The sequence below is a fragment of the Poecilia reticulata genome, linkage group LG11 (assembly GCF_000633615.1).
Source record: "Poecilia reticulata strain Guanapo linkage group LG11, Guppy_female_1.0+MT, whole genome shotgun sequence".
Lineage (NCBI taxonomy): Eukaryota > Metazoa > Chordata > Actinopteri > Cyprinodontiformes > Poeciliidae > Poecilia > Poecilia reticulata.
Window position 1 is genome coordinate 27668354 of NC_024341.1, and position 4135 is coordinate 27672488.

At 42.5% G+C, this 4135-nt stretch overlaps 2 long non-coding RNA genes across 2 annotated transcripts in view; one reads left to right on the forward strand and one right to left on the reverse strand.

The window, feature by feature from the left end:
- LOC108166711 (uncharacterized) overlaps window positions 1-1392 on the forward strand; it is a 2726-nt gene extending 1334 nt beyond the window's left edge. Inside the window, exon 3 of the long non-coding RNA XR_001777065.1 lies at window positions 986-1392. This is a non-coding gene — a long non-coding RNA (uncharacterized LOC108166711). The remainder of the gene's footprint in view (window positions 1-985) is intronic.
- Window positions 1-4135, reverse strand: part of LOC103473013 (uncharacterized) — a 59194-nt gene that overhangs the window by 10125 nt on the left and 44934 nt on the right. The gene's annotated exons all lie outside the window — the stretch shown is intronic.

Below are 4135 nucleotides of genomic sequence, written 5' to 3' on the forward strand. Positions count from 1 at the left end.
ATCCATCCATCCATCCATCCATCCATCCATCCATCCATCCATCCATCCATCCATCCATCCATCCATCCATCCATCCATCCATCCATCCATCCATCATGTTCTATAGTTTCAAAGCGCCTGCCGTCAAAACGCTCAGGTTGCATTTTATCCGACCTTCGTGATTCTGCACCAGAAGAAGCCAGACGGAGTAAATCTGGACGTAAAACATTTAGTCTTCTTCTGTCTTGTGACGTTTTTATCGTTGCTGAACGAACTTTAAAGTTGATCCACAGACAGCCGTGGCCGTTACTGCTGCCGTGAACCGAGCGCTGCTGTGTGACGTCCACATCCTTCTTCTGACGAATCTGATTGAGGTCACGTTTAATCAGCAACATGAACGGCAAATAAAAGTAGGCCGTGTTGTTAAAGCTACGCTATTGGAGAAATCATTCATTCATTTTCCAGTATTATATCGAGAATGTATTTATTTTTTAACAACTCTCCTTCAGGCTCCAGGTGATTTTGAAGCGTCATCTCTTCGTCCTGACTGTGAAAACTTCAGYCTTCAAGGCTCATGCAAACATTGAGTTGTAAAGTTAAACGTGATGATGTGTTTTGTGTCTGATGGCCAACAACACGCAGAGCGATGGAGCCGCCATCTGGTGCATCTGAAAGATTTATAAGCAGTGAGAAACACCTCCATCACCGCCGATGCGTCGTTAGGAGAGAGCCGCTTGTTTAACCTTGAAGATGATCGTATCTCATGTTCGCATTTTGTTGAAATTAATTTATGTTGAGCGACGTTCAAATCTGCGGCGCATGTTTAGCTGCTACGGCTCATTAATCAGCGCTAAAGAGACAAACAGCAGCTCCATCATCGCCTCCATCGCCGCTCACTGATTTATTTCGGCCTGTGGAGCTGCTGGGGTTTACTGAGCTGATTAAAGCTGGGGCGTCGCTCTTCCTCACACCTCTTCTCGCTCTTCCTCTCACCTCTTCCTCACAGGGCAGCGCTGTCGGGGGGAGCCAATCAGGAAGAGGCTGCAGCGACCAACAAGCCGCCGTCTGCCACCTCCACAGCCTGCAGGGCGTCAGGTGTGAGAGTGGACAGCTTATCGTCACCTTCCTCTGACATCCACGCAAACTTAAATATGTCTTCACATAAAAATCCTCCTGCAGCATCATGGATTATTAGTTATCACTCAGGAACCCTGTGAACTTTTAAATTTCACCGGGATTTTAGGGGAAAGTCCAGCATAAAGCAGCTCATGATGGCACAGAGGAAGGAAAATTTACATTTCTATTCAACTCCATGGGAGTGGCAGCATCATGCTGCGACTTTAAGGTCATAATTCTAACTTTTACTTTTAGGAATTAGGATTATAAAACTTTCAAATGTGCCTTTAAACTTGTATTGACTTATTTCTGTAATTTACTTTAAAACTATTAACTTTAAAACKTGTGATTCTAGCTTTAAACTGACAAGTATGACTAAATCAAGTTGATCACAATAAAAGTCATAAATCTGACTTTTATTCTTATAAATTTGACTAAACTAGTAATTGTGATTTAACTTCCTGTTGGGCTTTTATTTCCTCTTTCATGGCAGAAACGGGCCTCCGTACTAAAGCCAAACCTCATAATGCAGATAAAACGCAGCTGGACGAWCTGGACGCCTTTTCAGTCGATGGAATAAAACCGAACCGAGCGAAGACTCGACGTGAAGCCGCCACGCAGCTCCACGTTACTCAGCTGGAATATCCACCTTCCCAAACCACTGGGTAGGAATATCTGGACGATCTGGATCCCGAACATGAGAGCCCCTCCATCCAGAGGGGCTCCAGACGGAGCCAGCCCCCCCACCATCAGGGCATCATTAGCTCTGACAGTGGCAGTCGTATTTCAGCCAGCTGAAAGCCTCCTTGTGCAGCTCAAGGCTCGGCTTTATTCGGCCCCAGTGATGCCAGTGACCCGGGGGCGGTGGAGAACGAGGCCGTAAACGTCTGGATTGTGCTGCACAGGCTCACAGTGAATGCACCGGGTGCCAAGGCCGTTTTTAAAAGCTCCCAGTTCAATGTCGGCTGTGTCTCCGGGCCCGGCTGCTGGTTGCCGGGCCCGCCTTCCCCCCCGTGAGCCACCGGCCTCCGGACGGCTCCGGCGTCGGGCCGCGGAGCCGACCGTTCATCATTCTGTCACCGGCTGCTGCGGGATAATGCCTCAGTGTCGGCGGCGCTTTTAAAATTCCAGCGACACGCCGATCCCTGCCAACAGCTCGGCTCTGTGGCGCTGAAAGATTCCTGCGGGAACCGATCCACCGCTTATCTTAGAGCATTTGTGCTGCTTTCAGGGGCTTATCGACGAAAAGCTGGAGCGTTCAGACCCCCACGCTCCACACAAACCGCTAAAAACAAGGAAAACGGCTGCGATGGCTAAACTCTTTCAGTGTTCAGCTCTTATTATGTTAAAATAGACGACTAGAAACTTAAAGCATGTTTTAGCTCGTGTTGCTCTGGTCAACGCCAGCGAACATTTTACTCATCAGGCGCTTTAAGGAATAATTCATCAAATCTAATCTCAGGCGAAGAAAAACACTCAACAGATTCAACTCTGATTCATTGTAAAAGGATAATGGAAACGCTGAGTGGAAAACTAAGTACACCCTTTCTGCTCTGGAGCAACGGGTGTGCTAACTTAACGCCAAGAGAGCAACAGCATTTCCAAGATAATAAATAATAAAAATAATAATAAATTAAAATAACATATTAAAAATAAAAAAATAAATAAAAGAAATGAATTGTACAAATAAAAAATTTATTGAAAAGAAGACAAAAATAAAATAATAAAAAATGTAATTAACTGAACATAAAAAAAGGATTATTCTCATTCTCAGAGAAACCGGAAAGCCAAGAGCTCCATCTCAGAGCTCAGTTAGAAGGTTAAAGGTTAAAGGTCATCACTAATCCAGTCTGATTGCTAGAGAAAGCCTCTCCTTTCTAGAAACAAGATGGCCGCCAGACTGAACCTGATGGAGGACAAGAGTTCTGGGACAACGTCCTCTGACAGAGYAGTGACCYTGGACCATGACGGACGGAACCAGATCAGCACAAATATCAGGAATACCAACTATTGAGCACGGTGGTGGAGGGGTTTACTGGGTTTACTGGGTTTACTGGGTTTAGGGCCAGAATCCTAAATTATCTCCCTGGTTCTGCTGCATTGTGTTGGTGGATTCCTCTGGGCTGCTGGGGCGACATTCAGGTCCACGTTAAATTTATTCTGGTAAATTTACAGCATAACAAAAAGGAATCAACATGAAACTTTATTCTACAAAAACAATAATTTACCAAAAGCTGAATGAAGCTTCACTAAATGCCTAAATGACTCAGCAGAAAGAGAGAGAGAGAGATTTCTACTGTCCGTGTTCAAACACAAGTTTACATTAATATGTAAATACATAACGGTATAAACCTTTATAATTTTACATGTTAAGGCTTTTTTAAAGCACATAAAGAACCATATAATATAAAATCGTCATTTAATCCATTTGACACTGAGCCAGTCTGGATCTTACTTTTCTTTTTAGTGTATTCAAAACTGAACAAACCCAGTAAATTATATTTACTGTTAACTTAAAATAGTTTCTGAATTCCAACAGGAAACTTTTTGTTCATTTCCAGTATTTTATATGCAATGTATTTAAATTTTAAATTACTACTCTGAATAAAAAGTTTATTAGTTTGATCACTGACCTCAATAAGTTTAACAGCTTTTTTTGTAACTTAATATGAAAGTATTGCATTTCAACAATATGACAACCAGGGAACAACCAAGAGGGTATATAATATATAAGACTTTTATATGTATTAAATCTTTAATTTTAATATTCCAATAATTTTCTGAGGCTTCTGCATAACTTTTATGTTCAAAACTACATTGGAGAAGATTTTCATCGGAGGGGGTCGGACGGGCCAGAAGAGGCTTCAGGGCGGCTGACAAAATGTTTTTCCTCTATTTATTTTTACTTTGAATTCAGGTCAACCCACAGAAACAAGAGGAACAATTCAGGTTTTTGTGATATATGCATATATATATAAAACATTTAATTCTCTGTGTTTTACATGTATACTTTGAGAACATGACTTTGTGTGCCGTTGAA